Source organism: Lagenorhynchus albirostris, chromosome 16 (assembly GCF_949774975.1).
Source record: "Lagenorhynchus albirostris chromosome 16, mLagAlb1.1, whole genome shotgun sequence".
Taxonomy (NCBI): Eukaryota; Metazoa; Chordata; class Mammalia; order Artiodactyla; family Delphinidae; genus Lagenorhynchus; species Lagenorhynchus albirostris.
The window spans coordinates 53640846-53657346 of record NC_083110.1 but is presented as its reverse complement, the minus strand read 5'-3'; the positions used below and the strand labels follow the sequence as shown (position 1 = coordinate 53657346).

The 16501-nt window shown below is 35.2% G+C and overlaps 1 protein-coding gene across 2 annotated transcripts in view; it reads right to left on the bottom strand.

Moving 5' to 3' along the window:
* LCOR (ligand dependent nuclear receptor corepressor) overlaps positions 1 to 16501 on the bottom strand; it is a 126085-nt gene that overhangs the window by 40317 nt on the left and 69267 nt on the right. The gene's annotated exons all lie outside the window — the stretch shown is intronic.

Genomic DNA, 16501 nt, shown 5'->3' with positions numbered 1-16501 from the left:
ATACCATGAAAAACTTAAAAGTGCTCTAAATAAGAAAATGGGACATACCTTGGCACAATGAAAAGGAAGTAAACAAGATACCGAAGGCATGTTACAATCCACAAATGATTTCCTCAAAAATTTTAAATACACCCAATGATATCTGCAATTGGTTTTCTATGATTTCCCCATCACCGGACTGTGTCAACAGTGCAATCAAAATATGCATTTTGCAAAGACACATTCAGCATCAATTATATATTGTAAATAGTTCACTATGAAGAACTCTCGCACACTCAAATTAAAAGTGATCCCTTAATATTTCCATGTAAGACATATTAAGTTTGCCACATAATTAGTTTAAAATTTTTTAAACAAAATATTTTAAATGTTATGAATCATTACACAAACCTCTATTACAGTTGTATTTGCCAACATTCTCTTCTATGGATTAAAGAAATTATTAAGAAAGTAACTTTTAAAAATGAATCACAAAAAATAATCTAAGTTTGATACAGATTTAACATTTAAAATGTAACAGGAACAGGTATTAAAGAGAGTTCAATAAAATCCTCATTTACATTATACTTTAATGCCACTTCATTGTTTACTGATTTTCAAAAATCAGACATTACATGGCACAACTATACTTAAGTCTTTAGCCCTACATTCAGTCAGTGTGGTCAGACTTTGAACAGAATATCTATACTTAAACTGTGTTTAATGTAGCATTCAGGCTACTTTCTAACCTAAATCAACACAGGGCAACTAACCTAGCATTCAATAAGGCAGTTGCTACATATTCTTTATTGAACCAAATACCAATTTATCAACTTGTACTCTGAAATATACAGCTTACTTTTAGTTGGTTCCTAATAATCACAGTCACATCTATTCATTTTGTTTTTAAACAGTTTTACTGAGATATAATACACACACCATAGAATTCACCCATTTAAAGTAAAGTCAATGCTTTTTTAGTATATTCACATAAGTGTGGAACCATCACCATAATCTAACTTTAGAACATTTTTGTATCCCAAAAGGGAACCCTGCACCCAGTAACAGTCACTCCTCATTCTCCCAACCTTGGTCAACCACTGTATTATTTTCTGTCTCTATAACTAATTCTGGAAATTTCACATAAATGGAATTATACAATACTTGGTTTTTTGGTGACTCAGTTCTTTTTCCTAGAATAATATTTGCAAGGTTCATCCAAGTTGTAACATATATCAGTATTTACTTCCTTTTTACTGCCAAATAACATTCCGTTCTAAGGATATACAACATTTTATCCATTCATCAGCTGACGAACTTTTTTGGGTTGTTCCTACTTTTTGTCTACTGTGATATGAATAACACTGCTTTTAATATCTGTGTACAAGTTTTTCTGTGGATATATATTTTCATTTCTCTTGGATATATACTTAGGAGTGGAATTTCTGGATCATATGGTAACTATGTTACTGTTTTGAGGAAGTGTCAAACTATGTTCCAAAGTAGCTGCACCACTTTATATTCCCAACAGCAATGAGGATTCCAATTTCTCTACATACTCATGAACATTTGTTATTTTTCTGATTACACCATCCTAATATACGAGAAGTGGTATCTCATGATTTACATTTGCATTTCCCTAATGACTACTGATGTTAAGCACCTTTTTGTGTGCTATCGGCCAAATATCTCCTTCAGAGAAATGTATACTCATACAGTTTACCCAGTTTTTTTTTTTTTTTTTTTTTTTGCAGTACGCAGGCCTCTCTCACTGTTGTGGCCTCTCCCGTTGCTGAGCACAGGCTCCAGACGCGCAGGCTCAGCCGGCCATGGCTCACGGGCTTAGCCGCTCTGAGGCACGTGGGATCTTCCCGGATCGGGGCACAAACCCATGTCCCCTGCATCGGCAGGCGGACTCTCAACCACTGCGCCACCAGGGAAGCCCTTGCCCAGTTTTTAATTGGGCTATTTATCTTTTTATTGTTGAGCTGTAAGAATTCTTGATATATTCTGGATACAAGTCCATTATCAGACATATAATTTGCAAATATTTTCTCCCGTCCATAAGCTTTCTTAACACTTCATTGATGCTACTGTTTAGAAGTACAAAAAAGGTTTTAATTTTAATGAATTCCAATTTGTCTATTTTTTCTTTGTTATTTGTGCTTTTGGTATTGTATCTAAAAAACTAGTGGTTAACCCATGGTCGTGAAGATTTACTCCAATGTTTTCTTAAAATTTTATCGTTTTAGGACTTACTTTTGGATCTATAATCCATTTCAACTAAATTTTTCTGTATTGTATAAGAAGGAGTCCAACTTCCTTTGTGAAAAATCACTGGCCATAAATTTTACTTCTGGATCTCAGTTCTATACCATTGATCTCAATACATCTGTCCTTATGCCAGTAACACACTATGTTGATCATTATAGTTTTGTAGTAAGTTTTGAAATTGGGAAGTGTGAGTCCTGCCAATGTATTCTTTTATAAGATTGTTTTGGCTATTCAGGGTCTCCTGAATTTTCATATGAATTTTAGGATCAACTTGTCAATTTCTGCAAAGAAACTGGCTAGGGTCCTGACAGGGAATGCACAGATCATCTGGGAGAAAATGCCGTTTTCATAACATTGAGACTTCCAATCCATGAACACGGGATGTCTTTCCATTAATTAAGATCTTCTTTAATTTCTTTCAACAGTGTTTTGTCATTTACAGTATATGGATCTTCCACTTTTTGTTACATTTATTCCTAATATTTTATTTTTTAAAGCTATTGTAAATGGAATTTTCTTAATTTCTTGTTTAAATTGTTCATTGCTAATGTATAGAAATACAACTGTTCTTTTAAAATGCTGTCTTCTGCTACTCTACTGAACTTGCTTATTAATCTAATAGTGTTTTGTAGATTTCTTAGGATTTTCTATACACAGTATCATGTCATCTGCAAATACAGATACTTTTACTATTTCTTTTACAATCTGGATAACTTTGGTTTCTTTTTATTGCTTAACTTCCAAAGATAGAACTTCTTGTAAAACGCCAAATAGAGAAATGATGAGAGTAGACATCCTTGTCCTGTTCCTAATTTTAGGGAGAAACTGTCAGTCTTTTATTATTAAGTACCATGTTAGCTGTGTAGTTTCGTAGGTCAAGTAGAGGAAGTTCCCTGCTATTCTAGTTTGTTGGGCGTTTTCATGATGAAAAGGTGCTGGATTTGGCCAAGTGCTTTTTGGGGAGGCATCTATTGAGATGATCATGTGATTCCTGCCACTTATTCTGTTAATACATTGCATTACATTAATTGATTTTGGGGTGTTGAACCAACCTTGCATTCCTGAGATAAATCTCACTTAATAATGGTGTATAACAGCTTTTATATGTTGCTGGATTTGGTATGCTAATATTGTGTTAAGGATTTTTGGTGGTGATACTGGTGTGTAGTTTTACGGACTAGTGATATTGGTCTGTAGTTCTGTTTTTTTGTGTCTTTGCCTGGTTTTGATTTTCAAATAATACTGGTTTCACAGAATGGGGAAATCTTCCTTCTTTATCTTAGACAAGTTTGTGAAGAAATGGTATTAATTCTTTTAAAAATATCTGGTAGAAATCACCAGTGAAGACATCTAGCCATAGGCTTTTCTTTTTTGAAAGTTTTAAAATGGCTAATTCAATCTCTACTTGTTCTAGGTCGTATTAATTTCCTAGGGCTACTATATTATCACAAACTGTACTCTCTTGAAGCTCTGGAGTCTCGAAGTCTAGGCTCCTTCTGAAGGCTCTGCGAAGAGTCCTTCCTTGCCTCTTCCTAGCTTCTTCTGGTTTCCAGCAGTCCTTGTTGTTTCCTGGCTTGTGACAGCATAACTCCAATTTTTTCCTCCATCTTTATATGCCCTTCTTCTCTGTTGTGTGTGTCTGTGTTTCCAACTCTCTCTCCTTATAAGGATACCAGTTATTGGATTTAGGGCCCACTTGAATCCGGTATAACTCCATCTTGACTTCATTACATCTGCAAAGACCCCATTTCCAAGTAAGGTCATGTTCACAGATACCAGGAGTTAGACCTTCAACATTATCTTTTTGGGGGGACACAATTCAACCTGCAACATACGTCTGATCAGATTTTGTTTCTCCTCAAGTCAGTTTCGGTAGTTTGTGTCTTTCTAGGCATTTACACTGATTTCATCTAAATTATCTAATATTTTGCATACATATTATCAACAGTATTCCCCTTATAATCCTTTTTATTGTTGTAAGGTTAGTAGTGGTCTCTCCTATATTGCTTGTAATTTACTAATTTGAATCTTCTTTTTATCTTGTTCAGCACTAAAGATTTATCAATTTTATTGATCTTTTCATAGAACCAACTGTTGGTTTGATGACATTCTTTATTTTACTATTTCATTTATTTCTGCTCTACTCATGTCCTTATTTCTGCTTATTTATGATTTAGTTTGCTCTTCTTTTTCTAGACCCAAGGTGGACAGTTAGGGTATTGATTTGAGATCTTTTTCATTTAACGTAGGCATTTGTAGCTATAAATTACCTTTTAAGCACTGCTAGCTATATCTCCTAAGTTTTGGTATGCTTTGGTTTTGTTTTTATCCATCTCAAACTATTTTCTAATTTCCTTTGTGATTTCTTCTTTGATCTATTGGTTATTTAGAAATGCTTAGTTTGATTTCCACATATTTGTGAATTCCTCACATTTCCTCTGTAACTGATTTCTAATTTCATTCCACTGTGATTGGAAAACATACTTTGTATAATTGCAATTCTTTAAAATTTATTTTTTTTTATGTCCCAGCACATGGTCTCTCCTGGAAAGTGTTTCATGTGCACTTGAGAAGAATGAATATTTTGCTCTTATTGGGTGGAGTGTTCTATAGATGTCTGCTAAGTTTAGTTGATTCATAGTGTTGTTCAAGTCTTCCATCTTTGTTGATCTTCTGCCTAGATGCTCTATCCATTACTGAAAGTGGGCTATTGATGTGTCCAACTATTATTGTTGAATTGTCTATTCCCCCCTTCAATTCTGTAGCATTTTGCTTCATGCATTTCCGGGCTCTGTTGTTAGAAGACAATACATTTATAGTTATAGACTGGCCCTTTTCTCATTAGAAAATGTCTTTCTTTATCTCTAGTTCCCCAGCAGTGCGCAGCCTCTGACTGCACTTCTCAGAGGATGCTATCTTGAGCATGCACAGTCTCTCTGTCCACCAGGAAAAACTATGAATTTAGCTCTTTGGCAGTTTTTTTTCTTGGGTCTCTCCTTTATAAGCTTCTGGTTGATCTGCCTATAGCGGTGTCACAAACCCAGCTGTTAGTCTCTACTAACTGTTCTACTGTTTTTGCCACACCCTGGGGCATAAATTGTATTCAGTCTGATCCAATAAGAGTGGAGCCTCATTGCAGGGGCAGGGTGTTGCCAGCATTTGAGGCTTGCTCCAACCCCAGGAGGGCACTTCCTCTTTTTCCTGGTTCTCTCTTTTAAACTTCTAACTTGTCTGCTATTTGACTTGTTGCTATTAGTATCATGGAGCTACCAGCCTCCTTTTAACTGTTCACCACAAAGATCTTCATTATTTTCAACATCTTTTCGCAAGCTCTGCTCCAAATAAAGTCAGTCTCCTTGGGAGAGCTACAGAGTTATGTTTTTAAGGCCTGCCTCTCCCTTAGGAAGAACCTTTGTGCCACTCTGCACAGGAACTGGGGGCTGCAACAGTGACCCAATTCTCTCAGAGTAACATCTGTGCTCTATGAGTGGGGGTGCCAGATGACTTGCCCCTCCTGGATGGAACTTCTGCGTTATGAATGAGGCCTGGCCCAGCAACTGGGGCCTACTATTCTCAGCCTGCTGTGCCTAGAGTAGACTTCCACTCACAGTAAAGGCTGAGTGAGGGAAGGCCTTACAGGCCTTTTGACCTCGCCTGCCTGCATGAAGGCTACTGCAACAAGAATCTAGAGTGTATAAAAGAGGCCCACAGTCTGCCCCTCCGGTTCAGAGTAGAGCGTCCCTCAAACTGAGCTCAGGGAAGTGGGTGGGAGTGGGTCATGGCTCATATGTCACCGACTCTTGTTCTTACTGAGATTTACTAGATTTTTTTTTTTTGAACAAATGATTCTCCATTTACTGTATGCCCTTAAGATAATTATTCCCTGAGTTCAAATAATTATTTTAAAATAATTTCACCAGTTAAATAGTTGTTTTGATTAAAATAATCCTAACCAAATAATAACCAAAGATGAAAAATATACCACAAAACCATATACTCTTTTCAAGTGCATCTCACCAAGTTAAAAATTTATAGCAATGGTGCATAAACAAAATGCAGCTCATCCTCCCTCACTGTACTTAAGTACACCAAAATTAGTCAACAAGAACAAAAAAGTTCCTATGACACAGAGCTAAAAAAGCTAATACAATAGTCAGAGGATAGGAAGTTAAAACAATTCATGTCATTTCCCCTCCCTCATACATGAATTCTAAAAAGAATCATTATGTATGGTGTGGCAAAAAACAACAAAATGATGTGACATACTCTTCTATAAATATTCCCTATTTATTAAACAAGTTCTTGGCCCAGAACTAAATAGGAATAAAGCTTGAGATCAGAACTGGAATTTATATCACCTACAAGTTGCTTCCTTCACGATTCAGGAATTGGTCTACCTAGACTGGTTGGTTCATAGCCAGAGGTGATTCTGTCATATCAGAATCTACTGTGGGCTTCTTAAAAGCATACATGCCTAGAACATACTCCCAGAGCTTTTGATTCTGTACCTCTGGGGTAGGGAGTAGTCGTTATGTTTTTTAAATGCTCTCTCTGAAAACTGAAAAAAAGCATCATCGGTATCATACTTTAAAAATTATTACATATTTATAAAAAGTCTTTGTATTTGGGAAGGCAAACCCCACTTGTTATTTATATTTTCCAAAATGTCCTGGTTATTCTAGCTTTATTCTTTCAGACTGCATTTAAAATCACTCAGTCAATTCTGTTCCCACCACCACCAGCTCTCCAAAGAAGACGTGTTTTGATCTGAATAGGATTATATTTAGAAAGTAATTCAGGAAGAAGTAACATCCTTAAAAATATTCAGTCTTCTCTTTTAGGAACTGCTTTACATTTATTTTAAAATTTAATGAATCTCAAAATTCTGTTGTTTATTCATATAGTTCCCACATATTTATTATTTTACATTTTTACTGTCATGAAAAGAATGTTTATTTTCTAACTGCTAGCGCTGGCAAAATGAAGAATGTGTGCATATGTGCATGTAAAACTTAAAACTTAATTCTGTATACGGCTTTCAGGGGAAAGTGTAGGCCGTCTGTCTCCAGTTGCTATGTTCTCTGGTAGCCTCACCAGTTTATGTCAATTTTCCAACATCCTTTTAAGGGAGCTGTGAGAGTGGTAGGGAGAGGTAGAGGAAAAGGGAGCTGCAGCGAGTCGTCAACACTTTGTGGTCTAATGACTCATCACCCAAAGCAGAAAAAAGATATACTGAATGGGCTGAGATCTTCAACCAGAAAAGACCTCCAATTCTTTCTTAAGCTTTTGGTTATCTCAAACTATATAATCCATGTAATATATTCTTTTATCTTTTACTACTTTTTGGGGAATGGCAAAGAAACAAACATCCAAAAGATGCTTCCAAATAAGTTTACAACTTTTCTCAACAACTTAAAGTACTATCTCTCTGTACTACTAGAAATGCTGAAGAAAATTCTTCAGGCTGAAGGGAAATGACACTACAAAGTTAAGAGAAATCAGAGATGATGTGAATAAAGAGGAGATAAACCATGATCATAAACTGGAAGGCTCAATATTGTTAATGTGACAGTTATCTCCAAACCGATCTATAGATTCAGTGCAATCCTAATCAAAATTCTAAAGGGCTTTTTTTTTTTAAGAATAAGCTAATTTTAAAATTTATATAAAAGGTCAAGGATCTAGATTAGCAAAGCAAGTCTGAAAAAGAAAGCAAAGTTAGGGGATTCATACTACTTGATTTCAAGATATAAAGATATAGCAATCAAGACACTGTGGTATTGATGTAAGGATAGACATACAGTTTAATGGCACAGGACAGAGCTCAGATATACACCTACATGTATATGATCAACTGACTTAAAGATGCCAAAGTAATTCAATTTGGAGGGGGAGAGGAGCTCTTTTCAACAAATGGTGCTAGAACTGGATTATCTTACAGAATATAATAAGTCTCAACACTTAACTCACACACCATATACAGAAATTAACTAGAAATGGATCATAAATCAAAATGTAAGAGTTAACATTACTAAACTTCTAGAAGAAAATATGCAATTTTCCTGTGTTTGATATTGGATTAGGCAAAGATTTCTTCAACAGGACAAAAAACCATGAATTTTAAGAGAAAAAACCGGCAAGGGGTTTTAGACAGAATATAATTTTTTTTAAAACAGCTAAAGGTTTTACAATGTTTCACATGGGTATGTATAGAGAAAGATGCTCAACATCACTAGTCATCAGGGAAATGAAAATTAAAATCACAATGAGATACTACTACAGACCAACCAGAATGGCTAAAGTTTCAAAATGTTGTCAAAATGTGGAACGTTGGAACTCCCAATACATTGCTGATAGAAATGCAAAACATTTCAGACATTTTGGTAAAACGTATGATAGTATTTCATAGGGTTAAATATGCAATTACAATACTACCTGGTAATTCCAATTCTAGGTATTTATCCCAGAGAAATGAAAATATATGCCCAAAGACTATGTGAATAAGCCTAACAGTCAACATCTGGAAACAATTCAAAGTCTATTAAAAAAATGAACGGATAAACAAATAGTGGCATATCCATGCTACAGAGACCTACTCAGCAACAAAAAGGAACAAAACATCATACACAAAATCAGGAATGAATATTTTAAAATTGTGCTAAGTGAAAGAAGTCAAAACCGAAAGACTACATATCTATAATTCCTATTATACAAAATTCTAGAAAAAAACTACAGTGATTGCCTGGGTCTGTAGGTCCAATAAAGGGATTGACTACAAAGGGGCATGAGAAAACGTTTTAAGGTGAGGAAACTGTCCTGTACCTTGACTGTGCTGGCAGTTATCAACTGTATACAATTACCAAAATCCATTAATCTGTACTCTAAAATGGATTTATTTTATTGTGTATAAATATTACCTCAATAAAAATAATTAAAAATAGGTTTAGGGTATTAAAGATGCTAGATACTAAATGTATCACTGAATTGTGACTCCTGAACTAACATCTGAAATCAAAGAAATGATTTTTACTTACATTTTCAGAGTCACAAAGAAATGTGACACATTTTCAAAAACTCATGTGAATATCTTTCTCCTCAAGCAAGCATACTTTTAGGTTAAAAAACAGTATCTTTTACTTGCCATCTACTTCTTTGCATAGTATTCTGAATAGGTATGTCAGTGGCCATAAATTGCTGGTATTTTGATTTTTTTTGCTTTATCCTTAGATATAAATGAAGATAAGGAGGCTGATTATTGCCCAACATCTGGTCTTTGTTAATGAAGCTGTATGTAGATTGGACAAAAAAGTAGGTGTATACGTTAACAGTTCCTCACCAAAGGAACCAGATTCTCCCTACGAAAATGGAATCCAGTACTGGAACACAGAAAAGACCCAAAATGAACCCAAAATATCCTGTACCAGAAAGTAAGAAAGGGTTCAAAAAATGATGGGGACATGTCAAAAATGACATAGGTTAACTTGAAGGGGTTCCCACTAACCAGATCTCAGACACTAGATGATAACCTATTGAATAGAATAAGAATCTTGACTCCAAACAAATAGAGGGAAAGAGAAAGCTTTTCCTCACAGTGTAAAGCCAACTAAACAATGTGAAAGAAATAACGGAGTTAGAAAGATCACTATTTTCAAATAATTGGAAAAATAACTTATTCCAGCAAGAAACTACCATCAATACTAAAACTGAAATGATGAAAGTTTGATGAGGAAAAAAATACATTGTCTCAACTTATCTGTGTACAAATTACTTATTAATCACAAGGGGAAAAACAGTAACATTTCAGTGGACAAACCCAGTGGACATCAACCTTGCCAAGGTTAACATCACCTACTAAACTGACAAGAATACATCACTTACTTAATATTCTTGCTAAAAGATCATGACCTGAATTTAATCATGAACTAACAATCTGAAAACCTAAATTGAGAGACATTCTACAAAATGAATGACGTGCACTCTTCAAAAATGTAAATGTCACTAAGAAATAAAAGGCTGAGGAACCATCTAGTTCAAAGGAGCCTAAAGAGTAGTGAAAATCAAATTCAATGAGTGATCTTAAATTGGATTTTTGGACTAAAGGAGTGGGTAAAAAACTATTAAAGTAATTGGGACAACTGGTAAAATTTAAACGAGATTCATAGATTAGATATATATCAAAGTAACTTTCCTGATTTTTGGTAACTGTACTGTGTAGTTAAGTAAGTGGATATCCTTATTCTTAGGAAACAGAGAAATAAACATGAAAATATTTAGGAGTAAAGAGGTATGAAGGGTATGATGCCCATAACTTATTCTCATGTGGTTCAGGAAAATGTGTGTGTGTGTTACATGTAGTATCTATGACAGAGAAAGAATGAGAATGAATTAATAAGGCAAATGTGGCAAAATGTTAAATGGTGATTGGCACATGAAAATTTCTGTGCTATTCTTTTAACTTTTTTATAAATGTGAAATTATTTGAAAGTTAAAAGTTTAAAAAAGTAGGTTGGACAAATGCTGAATCTTACTTTTCTTCTACAAGCCAAATCTCCCTTGTTCCTCTCCCACCCTCTTCTCTATAATCCTAGCTGTTCTGCCATTAAATTATATTTGCTTGTGTTGTTGCTCTGATACACAGTTAGAGGAAGAATAACAAAGAGAATAGTAAGTAGGATATGGAAGTTAAAAACTTTCAGCATTCTCTTAATCTCAACAACCTGATGAAGATATTCAAAACAGAATAAAACATTTTCTGTCAAGGGCCAGATGGTAAATATTTTAGGCTTTGCAGGCCACATACAGTAACATCTCTTTTTTCCCCCTCCAAAACCACCTCTTTAAGCTTGCAGACATTACAAAAACAGACTGTGGGCTGGATTTGGAAATAGGTCACAGCTTTCTGACCCCTGATAGAATTATTAAATTTCTCTAAGAACTATACAAAAGTAGCTCTACTGATCCCTGAAAATAGCAAGGACATTACTGAATAAATGAAGCAACAAAATTATATCGGCATGGTAGTTAGTTCTCAGGGCAATAAACAGTTAATAAAGTTAAACTTTAAACAAAAAATAAAGATTAACATTTCTTAAAGTTTCTTTTGTAACTCTAAAGTTTATCACCTTTGAGTTTGGGTTGGGGGGATAAGAATGGGGAAGGTCACTTACATAGCTGCAGATTTTCTTTTTAAGAGATAATACCTCAAGAAAGGAAATAAAAGAAAAAATAAGTTTCACCTGGGAAAGGTAAGATGGTCTATATTTAAGAAGTGTGATACAAAACTGAAGGGGTGACATTTTAGAGCTGTTCCTGTTTGAATTCAAGACCATTCCCACGCTGTACTGGGATTCTCCAAATTTAAATGGTATTTTTAAAAAATTCACACCATATAGTATAGAAAATCTGGGAATTAGAAGCATATGTATGCATGCAGGTTTTGTAATAATTATGTTAGAAAGGCCTATGTGAGTAGAACATGGGCCTATAGCTATAGTCATGTCCGCTACCCATGGCTTACTGACATTTCAAGCAATGAGCTAAAAAGAGCTGACAAGATGCAACTCATTGATTTAAATACCACTCTCCTATGTCTTATTATTTTAAATGCCAGCAAGTCTTAGGGAAAATGGCTCCACCATGTTAAATGCTTATACTCTTTAAGGTCAGTTACCTAAAAAGAAACCTTCTTACTTCATGTAAATTATTACTTTTTACATTAACCAAGTATGAATTGTTGTGCTTAATACAATGTTTACTGTATGTCAACGTTACCTTCAATTTTGTTAAGCAGACCAACAGGTTAAAGAATAGGAAAACAACAAAGTTTGAAGCCTGAATACATATTAAGAGTTAAATAAGGTATTAAAAATGTACAACAAACTTACCACGAATGACTCTTACCAGTATATATAATTGTTATTACTGTACTTGGAAATTAAGCCTAAAGTGCAAGTACCAAATGATTATTATTACCATTATACTTAATGTACCAGTATCTATAATCAGCACTTACTGTTATAGTTTTCCTTCCATTACACATGTATGGTTTTTAAAACATTAAAAGACAAATGCAAGCCGCCCCAGTCAATAACAAGTGTTTCTTATATCCTTCCACTAGTTGGAAATTAAAAGTTTATACTATTCCAATTATCATCCACAACCCAATTTCAATCAGAAGACTTCCTGAATTTCTAATCTGCTCTCAGTAATGACTGTGGGTTTCCTTAGGTGCCCAAGACCACTATAAACACAAGGATATCCAACTTCACATTGGAGGTAACAGTATTACAAAGCCTAGCTGAGGGTAATCCTGCCTTTTTCTAAACTCCTATAGCACTTTATATATGCTGCTCTCACAGAACTAGTTTTATATAACCTGTATTGTATTTATTTATATATAAATATTTCTTACCTCCTCCACTAGACTACAGATTTCTTGAAAATAGCATCTGTGGCTAAAACTTTTAATTATTCACAGTACCTTTATTTCAACCACAGTGGCTGGTGCCTTTTGACAAAGTAAGGATGAAGTATACAGTTGTTCATTTTAAATTCAGAAATAAGGAATTGAAGAAATCTTTTAAAAGAAAAAATAAATCCAAGAAATAAAAGGGCAAAGATTTAATATTGTTAAGATGTCAATACTGCCCCAAATCATTTACACATTTAATGTACCCCCTATCAAAATTCCAATGGTGTTTTTTGCAGAAATGCAAAAATCCATTCTAATATTCATATGGAATCTCAAGGGACTCCAAATAGCCAAAACTTTGAAAAAGAGAAAAAAGTTGGAGGTACCACACTTTCTAATTTTAAAACTTATTACAAAGCTACAGTAATCAAAACAATATGGTACTCGGTTGTTTACATATCTTGGCAATTGTAAATAATGTTGCAATGAACATGGGGTGCATATATCTTTTCCAATTAGTTTTTGTAATCTTTGGATAAATACCCAAAGTGGGACAGCTGGATCATATGGTAGTTCTGTTCTTAATTTTTTTGAGGAATCTCCACACTGTTTTCCATAGTGGTTGTACCAATTTACATTCCCACCAACTGTGTGTAAGGGTTCCCTTTTCTCCACATCAATGAATGGATAAAGAAGATGTGATATATATATATATATATATATATAAAATGGAATATTATTCAGCCATAAAAAGATGAAATCTTGCCATCTGTGACAACATGGATAAAACCTGAGGGTATTAAGCTAAGTAAAATAAGTCAGATGGAGAAAGAAAAATATCATGTGTGGAATATAACAAACAAAACCAAAAGAACAAAATAATGAACAAAACAAACCAAACACATAGATACTAAGAACGGTGGGGGGGGAGATAAAGGGTATCAACTGTATGGTGATTTTTAGTGGTGAGCATGCTGTAGTGTATCTATAAAGTAGAAATATAATGTGCACACATAAAACATATAATGTTATAAACCAGTTATGTCAATTAAAGATAAATTTAAAAAAACCAATATAGTACTGACATAAAGACAGGCACATAGAATGATGGAACAGAATAGAGAGTCCAGAAATAAACCCTCACATATATGGCCAAATGATTTTTGACAAGGGTGCCAAGACCATTCAACGGGGGAAAAGACCAATGGTGTTGGGAAAACTGGATAACCACATGTAAAAAGCATGAAGTTGGATCCTTACCTTATAACATATACAAAAATAAACTCAAAATGGATAAAGACCTAAAACTATAAAACCCTTTGAAGAAAACATAGTGGGAAAAGCTTCATAACATTGGATTTGGCAATGATTTTTTGGATATAACACCAAAAAAACAGGCAGCAAAAGTAAAAACAGATGAACTGGTTTACATCAAAATTTTAAAAACTTCTGTTTATCAAATGACATAATCAACAGAGTGAAAAGGCAACCTACAAACTGGGAGAAAATATTTGCAAATCATATATTTGATAGGGGCTGAATATTCACAAAGAACTCCTACAACTCAACAACAACAAAACTTGATTTAAAAATGGGGAAGGTGGGCTTCCCTGGTGGCGCAGCGGTTGAGAGTCCGCCTGCTGATGCAGGGGACACGGGTTCATGCCCCGGTCCAGGAAGATCCCACATGCCGCGGAGCGGCTGGGCCTGTGAGCCATGGCCGCTGAGCCTGCGCGTCCGGAGCCTGTGCTCCGCAACGGGAGAGGCCACAACAGTGAGAGGCCCATGTACCGCAAAAAAAAAAAAAAAAATGGGGAAGGTACTTGACAGACATTTCTCCAAAGATGATAAACAAACAACCAACAAACACATGAAAAGATGCTCAACATCACAAATTATTAAGGAATGCAAATTAAAACCATAATGAGATACCATCTTCCATCCATTAAGATGGCTATGTAAAAATAAAAAATAAACAAAAAATAACAAATGTTGGCAAGGATATGGATAAACTGAAATCCTTACGCACTGTTGGTGGGAATGTAAAATAAATGGTGCAACTGATGTGGAAAACGTTTGGTGGTCCCCCAAAAAAGAGAACTACCATATGATCCAGCAATTCTACTTCTGGGTATTTATCCAAAGGAAACAAAAACACCAACTCAAAAAGATGTTCACTGCAGCATGAATTACAATAGCCAAGATATGGAAGTAACCTAAGTGTCCGTAGATATATGAATGGATAAAGAAAATGTGGTCAGTCCTACTATTTACACACACACACACACACACACACACACACACACTGGAATAATACTAAGCTTTTTATGGAAATCTTGCCATTTGTGACAACATGGATACACCTTTAGGGCATTATACTAAATAAGTCAGACAAAGACAAATATTGTATGATCTCACTTTTATGTGGAATCTAAAAACAAAACAAAACACCTGAACTCACAGAGAACAGACTGGTGGTGGTGGGAGGGTGCAAAATGGGTGAGGGTAGTCAAAAAGCACAAACTTCCAGTTGCAAAATCAGTACGTTTTAGGGATGTAATGTGCAGTACGGTGATTGTAGTTAATAATACTGTATTAAAGGGACTTCCCTGGTGGCAGAGTGGTTAAGAATCCTCCTGCCAATGCAGGGGACACGGGTTCGAGCCCTGGTCTGGGAAGATCCCACATGCCGTGGAGCAACTAAGCCCATGTGCCACAACTACTGAGCCCGCGTGCCTAGAGCCCATGCTCCGCAACAAGAGAAGCCACCGCCATGAGAAGCCCACGCACCGCAACGAAGAGAGTAGCCCCTGCTCACGGCAACTAGAGAAAGCCCATGTGTAGCAACGAAGCCCCAGCGCAGCCAAAAATAAATAAATAAAATAAATAAATTTGTAAAAAAAAAAAAAATACTGTATTATATATTTGAAAGTTGCTAAGAGTAAATCTTAAAGTTCTTATCACAAGGAAAAAAAGCTATAACTATGTGTGGTGATGGATGTTAACTAGACTGACTGTGATGATCATTTTGCAACATACACAAATACTGACCATTATGTTGTACACCTGAAACTAGTAAGTTATATTTCAACTATACCTCAATTAGAAAAAAAATAAAAAATAATAATAACCAAAAAATGGTTTCAAAAATGCATTGCTGGGCAACACAATCTTATTGATTTTCTTGAAACTATCTTTTTTTTGTTGCTGGTACAAGCAGAAAACTCCAAGTAGCAATTCAAGTGAGAGGAATAAAGTTACTACAGCCTATTCCCCCTTGTTATTTTTTTAAAACACTGCCATCATAGTTGAGAGTTCCTCACTGTTCTTTGCCCTCAGTGTGAGCAAGTCAATTAGCCAGGATTCTTATACGTAGGCATTCTTGCCTCGCTGAATTCCTGCCAACGGTTAACACCTACAGTTACACTGACTATATTCTAACTTCAATAAGAATCTCTCATCACCATTCAGTAACTAATTTCTTGTTTGTTCTTGCCTTCTTCAACTGTTCCCTCCTTTTAATAACTAATTTCTTCCTCTCCTCCAGTTTCTTTTCTTTCAGGAGTATAAATATTATGTGTTTCCCCCTCCTCCCCAAAATATCTTTACTTAAACCAACTGCCCATTCCTTCTATGGTCCTGTTTCCTTCATCATCCCTGACACTGACAACTTTTCAAACTAGTAGTCTATATCCGTTTCTTAACTCTCACACCACTCACTTATTCATTAACCCTGTCAGACTTATAGTCTGGCTCCCACAACCAGTGTTCTTGAGAAGCTATTCTCTCAAAGCCCAATGGAGTATGTTTGGGGGTACTTCCTCAACCCATTTAGGG